The following is a 7234-nucleotide window of genomic DNA, read 5'->3' as shown; positions in this document are numbered from 1 at the left end:
CTCCGTTTTGTGGTATGCCACACCCCTCCCGATCATCAGGACCCCGTTTCGACCATAGGGACTCGAACACAAGTCCGTTTCCTCCATTTTGTGGTACGCCGGACCCCTCCCGATGAACGGGATCCCATTTCGACCGTGGCCGGTCGAACAGAAGGCCGTTTCCTCTGTTCCGTCCAAGCCGGTTGGCTCCCGTTGAACAGGACGCATTTCGACCTAGTCGGTTGCCTCCTGATGAACATGACGTTGTTTCTCTGTTCCGACCCAGCCGGTTCACTGCCCGATGAACAGGACATCACTGCTGCCGCCCGTTGCCTCTCCATGTACACAAGCCCTGGACGTCCGTACATATGCGCGAGTACACGCTCGAGACCCCACCCGTATGTATGTACGTGGCCGTATTTTTTGCCCTGTGGTTGTACGTACATGTACAAGACTTAGACGGGACTGCTTGAACTTCTATGTCGGGTGCTCTACAACAACACATGCTGCTACTTACTGAGCCATGGTTCATACCTGCAGAGAGACCGATCGACCAGTATGTACGTACACGTTCGCGACCAGACAGACAATGCTACGTACGCTTTGACCGGGTGGGTTGAAGGAAATATGCCCTAGAGGCAATAATAAAGTTGTTATTTATATTTCCTTATATCATGATAAATGTTATTATTCATGCTAGAATTGTATTAACCAGAAACTTAGTACATGTGTGAATACATAGACAAACAGAGTGTCACTAGTATGCCTCTACTTGATTAGCTCGTTGAATGAAAGATGGTTATGTTTCCTAGCCATAGACATGAGTTGTCATTTGATTAACGAGATCACATCATTAGAGAATGATGTGATTGACTTGACCCATTCCGTTAGCTTAGCATTTGATCGTTTAGTATATTGCTATTGCTTTCTTCATGACTTATACATGTTCCTATGACTATGAGATTATGCAACTCCTGAATACCGGAGGAACACTTTGTGTGCTACCAAACGTCACAACGTAACTGGGTGATTATAAAGTTGCTCTATAGGTGTCTCCAATGGTACTTGTTGAGTTGGCATGGATCGAGATTAGGATTTGTCACTCCGATTGTTGGAGAGGTATCTCTGGGCCCTCTCGGTAATGCACATCATTATAAGCCTTGCAAGCAATGCAACTAATGAGTTAGTTGCGGGATGATGTATTACAGAACGAGTAAAGAGACTTGCTGGTAATGAGATTGAACTAGGTATTGAGATACCGACGATCGAATCTCGGGCAAGTAACATACCGATGACAAAGGGAACAACGTATGTTGTTATGCGGTTTGAACGATAAAGATCTTCGTAGAATATGTAGGAACCAATATGAGCATCCAGGTTCCGCTATTGGTTATGGACCGGAAACGAGTCTCGGTCATGTCTACATAGTTCTCGAACTCGTATGGTCCGCACGCTTAACGTTCGGTGACGATCGGTAATATGAGTTTATGTGTTTTGATGTATCGAAGGTAGTTCGGAGTCCCGGATGTGATCATGGACATGACGAGGAGTCTCGAAATGGTCGAGACGTAAAGATTGATATATTGGACGGCTATATTCGGACACTGGAAGTGTTCCGGATGGTTTCGGAGAAAACCGGAGTGCCGGAGGGGTTATCGGAACCCCCCGGGGAAGTATTGGGCCTTAGTGGGCCTGAGGGGAGAGAGAGGGCAGCAGCCTAGGAGGTGGTGCGCCCCCTCCCATGAGGAGTCCGAATTGGACTAGGGGAGGGGGCGCGGCCCCTCTTTCCCTCTCCCTCTCCCTCTCTTTCCTTCCCCCTTCCCCCTTCCTAGTAGGACTAGGAAAGGATGAATCCTACTCCTACTAGGAGGAGGATTCCTCCTCTCCTTGGGGCGCACCAAGGCCGGCCGGCCTCCCCCTTGCTCCTTTATACACGGGGGCGGGGGGGGGGGCACCCAAAGACACACAAGTTGATTGTTCCAAGCCGTGTGCGGTGCCCCCCTCCACCATAATCCACCTCGATCATATCATAGCGGTGCTTGGGCGAAGCCCTGCGTCGGTAGCAACATCATCACCGTCATCACGCTGTCGTGCTGACGGAACTTCCCGTGAAGCTCTGCTGGATCGGAGTTCGTGGGACGTCATCGAGCTGAACGTGTGCTGAACTCGGAGGTGCCGTGCGTTCGGTACTTGGATCGGTCGGATCGTGAAGACGTACGACTACATCAACCGCGTTCTCATAACGCTTCCGCTTACGGCCTACGAGGGGACGTGGACGACACTCTCCCCTCTCGTTGCTATGCATCACCATGATCTTGCGTGTGCGTAGGAATTTTTTTGAAATTACTACGTTCCCCATCAGTGGCATCCGAGCCAGGTTTATGCGTAGATGTTATATGCACGAGTAGAACACAAGTGAGTTGTGGGCGATACAAGTCATACTTCTTACCAGCATGTCATACTTTGATTCGGCGGTGTTGTTGGATGAAGCAGCCCGGACCGACATTACGCGTACGCTTACGCGAGACTGGTTCTACCGACGTGCTTTACACACAGGTGGCTGGCGGGTGTCAGTTTCTCCAACTTTAGTTGAATCGAGTGTGGCTACGCCCGGTCCTTGTGAAGGTTAAAACATCACATACTTGATGAAATATTGTTGTGGTTTTGATGCGTAGGTAAGAACGGTTCTTGCTCAGCCCGTCGCAGCCACGTAAAACTTGCAACAACAAAGTAGAGGACGTCTAACTTGTTTTTGCAGGGCATGCTGTGATGTGATATGGTCAAGACATGATGCTAAATTTTATTGTATGAGATGATCATGTTTTGTAACCGAGTTATCGGCAACTGGTAGGAGCCATATGGTTGTCGCTTTATTGTATGAAATGCAATCGCCATGTAAGTGCTTTACTTTATCACTAAGCGGTAGCGATAGTCGTAGAAGCAATAGTTGGCGAGACGACAACGATGCTACGATGGAGATCAAGGTGTCGTGACGGTGACGATGGTGATCATGACGGTGCTTTGGAGATGGAGATCAAAGGCACAAGATGATGATGGCCATATCATATCACTTATATTGATTGCATGTGATGTTTATCTTTTATGCATCTTATTTTGCTTAGATCGACGGTAGCATTATAAGATGATCTCTCACTAAATTTCAAGGTATAAGTGTTCTCCCTGAGTACGCACCGTTGCGGAAGTTCGTCGTGCCGAGACACCACGTGATGATCGGGTGTGATAAGCTCTACGTTCACATACAACGGGTGCAAGCCCGTTTTGCACATGCAGAATACTCGGGTTAAACTTGACGAGCCTAGCATATGTAGATATGGCCTCGGAACACTGAGACCGAAAGGTCGAGCGTGAATCATATAGTAGATATGATCAACATAGTGATGTTCACCATTGAAAACTACTCCATCTCACGTGATGATCGGACATGGTTTACTTGATATGGATCATGTGATCACTTAGATGATTAGAGGGATGTCTATCTAAGTGGGAGTTCTTAAGTAATATGATTAATTGAACTTTAATTTATCATGAACTTAGTCCTGGTAGTATCAGCATATCTATATTGTAGATCAATAGCTCGCGTTTAGCTCCCCTGTTTTATTTTTGATTTGTTCCTAGAGAAAACTAAGTTGAAAGATGTTAGTAGCAATGAAGCGGATAGGATCAGTGATCTGAGGATTATCCTCATTGCTGCACAGAAGAATTATGTCCTTGATGCACTGCTAGGTGACAGACCAATTGCAGGAGCAGATGCAGACGTTATGAACGTTTGTCAAGCTCGATATGATGACTACTTGATAGTTTAGTGCACCATGCTTTACGGCTTAGAATCGGGGCTTCAAAGACGTTTTTGAAACGCCACGGAGCATATGAGATGTTCCAAGAGTTGAAATTAGTATTTCAGACTCATGCCCATGTCGAAAGGTATGAGACCTTTGACAAGTACTTTGCCTACAAGATGGAGGAGAATAGCTCAGCTAGTGAGCATGTGCTTAGAATGTCTAAGTACTACAATCACTTGAATCAAGTGGGAGTTAATCTTCCAGATAAGATAGTGATTGACAGAGTTCTCTAGTCCCAGAAATTGAAGCCTGATGGAAGTGATATGCAGAAACCTTGTGCATGCAAGCTTTGTGGATAAAAAGGACACAACCATAAAGAACAGAAGGATGAATGCCCTAATTGTGAAGGAAGTCACCCAGCTGAAGAATGCCCAACTAGGCAGATCACTTGTTTCTTGTGTGAAGGGACTACCCACTACCCTGCTCAGTGTCACATTTACCCCATGGTACAAAGAACCATCCAACAGAAGAAAGAAGCAATGAAAGGAGCCCTCATGGAAATTTAAGAAGAAACTGTGATGAAGGAAGAGGTGGAGGACACACCCGAAGAAGAACCAATTAAACCCTGCACCAAGTCATGCTATTCGTGTGGAGAAGAAGGACACATCTCCCAGAACTGTCTGAATGGGGATTTAGTAGAATTCCCGACAGAGGAAGTAGAGTATGATCCACGGGAAATAGAAGCCATGATTGGAACGAAAAAGTCCAGGAAGAGAAATAGATTGGATTCCAGGAAGGACCTGAGTCATATCACCTGTTTCAGGTGCAAGGAGTCAGGGCACTACTTTAGCAGTTGCCCAAAGAGGAAACCTCAAGACTTGTCAGAAGTAATATGTTTTCGTTGTAATGAAGCAGGGCACTTTGCCAGAGATTGTCCCAAGAGAAGGAGACTTGTGATAAATAGTTGAGTCTATGAGAAGTATGGTAGTAGTAGTGAGAACATTTCTTTAATATTGAGGTGATGAGTTGAGGCATGTAATGGAAATACATGAGATTGTAGTAATTGGAGAATCAATAAAGTTGCATCGTTGGTACTGATTGGATTTATGAGTTGTTACTGTATGAAGGAAGATTTTGACCATTTTCAAGGATATGAGAAATATGGTCTATGGAAGATTTGTTCATTTTAAGGGTGGTAGTACCCTGTGAGGAAACTTGACCCCTGGAAAAGATAATGATATTCCACGAAGTGGACTACAAATAAAGTAAGTACGAGTTTTATCTCAATATGTGGGATACCCCAAGAGTATGAAGGAATGTAGTACTATTGGATATGAAGAAGGTATAATGTTGGTAATATGGAGCAATTGTAACTCCATGATGAGTCTGAGTAATCACGTCTTAGTTTGGTACAAATAGAAGGAAGGGAGACAGTACAATTTGATGGATTTAAGAATGCTAGGAATCTAGATGTTGAAGTAATGATCAGTGCCCCGATGATGAGTTCAAGGTTTACAAGGGATGAGATGGGCCATAACCCACAGGCCCCAGGACCTGCCAAGAAGCAAGCACACTCTTGCTGAAGGGAAAACCCTGGAAGAGGATATGCCTTTATCAGCAGACGTTTCTTAGGAGGATACGAAAACCTGAGAGTGGTGAAGGAACGATAGATGTTGTTTGGCTTGCAGAATCCATGGATGTATCCGAACTTGGTTCGTCGACAAGAGAAATTCTGCAATGCTTGTGAGGATGACTGAGTGTTAGAATGCGAGATTCGCTAAACCGTATACAAGGTAATGATTTGGGTGCGGGATGGATTGATCACCATACCGACTTACTCTTATTATTCGCCCTGCTATATGGGAAGGTAAATCTGAGTGACTAAACCATAGTAGAGCGACGACGATGAAAACCTTGTTTAAACCTTAGAATGGTATAAGTATTTTCCCTTGTACAAGGCAGTTGTTGCCAATCGTAGGTCATACGGTGAGAATGAAGCCCAGACCCATTTCATGCAGGAGAAACCATAAATTGTTGACCACCATGAGATATCGATAGTTGTTTAGTATTGGCGCTAGACTCGTCAGCTAAGAAGACCCAGTCACAGGAAGACCGTACCAAGATGAAAAAGGACAGAAGAATTGTGGTAAAGGTTATGCCACTTCCGAAAGAGCCAGAGTAGAAATTTTCTCGAGGATGTGAGAGGATCGACACTGTCAACGATAAGGATGGAGTATATGAGTATTGATGGGACCGTAATGATGATTCTAAGGGTGGTAGCACCCCAGACCCTGAGACGGTCGATGGATTTTGATAAGACCCCCGAACCTAACCTATTTCTTGCTAGCCTCTCCGAATCTCGAGGACGAGATTCATTTTAAGGGTGGTAGGTTTGTAACATCCCAAAATTCTAAATTTTGGAATGTTATATTAAATAGATATATTTGATTGATTGTTTGATTGTGGTGTGGTTGCTTGTGTGAAATTGAGTGAAATTTGAAACTTTTTGAAAGTTGAATCAGAGGGAATAAAAGGACTTTCCAAAACTTTCACCCTTGCTTTCTGATCTCCATGAATTCAAATTCTTTTCATCACAAAACCCTTGAGTGAAGATGATATGACTTCTTCCATTTAAATAAATGAAAAGGGTTTTTGAAAATATTTGAATTCCATTTGGTGTTGGGGAACGTAGTAATTTCAAAAAATTTCCTACACACACGCAAGATCATGGTGATGCATAGCAACGAGAGGGGAGAGTGTTGTCCACGTACCCTCGTAGACCGAAAGCGGAAGCGTTAACAAAACGCGGTTGATGTAGTCGTACGTCTTCACGATCCGACCGATCAAGTACCAAACGCACGGCACCTCCGAGTTCAGCACACGTTCAGCTCGATGACGTCCCTCGAACTCCGATCCAGCCGAGTGTTGAGGGAGAGTTTCGTCAGCACGACGGCGTGGTGACAATGATGATGTTCTACCGACGCAGGGCTTCGCCTAAGCACCGCTACGATATTATCGAGGTGTAATATGGTGGAGGGCGGCACCGCACACGGCTAAGAGATCAATCATCAATTGTGTGTTTAGAGGTGCCCCCTGCCCCCGTATATAAAGGAGCAAGGGGGGTTCGGCCGGCCAAAGGGGAGAGGCGCGCCAGGAGGAGTCCTGCTCCTACCGGGAGTAGGACTCCCCCCTTTTCCATGTTGGACTAGGAGAGAGAGAGGGGGAAGAGGTGGAGGGGAGGAAGGAAAGGGGGGGGGGGGCGCCGCCCCCCTTTCCTTGTCCTATTCGGACTGGGGGGGAGGGGCGTGCTTCCCTGCCCTGGCCTCCTCTCCTCTCTTCCACCTAGGCCCACTAAGGCCCATTAAGTTACCGGGGGGTTCCGGTAACCTCCCAGTACTCCGGAAAAAACCCGATTTCACCCGGAACACTTCCGATATCCAAACATAGGCTTCCAA

The sequence above is a fragment of the Triticum aestivum genome, chromosome 4D (assembly GCF_018294505.1).
Source record: "Triticum aestivum cultivar Chinese Spring chromosome 4D, IWGSC CS RefSeq v2.1, whole genome shotgun sequence".
Taxonomy (NCBI): domain Eukaryota; kingdom Viridiplantae; phylum Streptophyta; class Magnoliopsida; order Poales; family Poaceae; genus Triticum; species Triticum aestivum.
Note: the sequence above shows the minus strand (reverse complement) of the source record.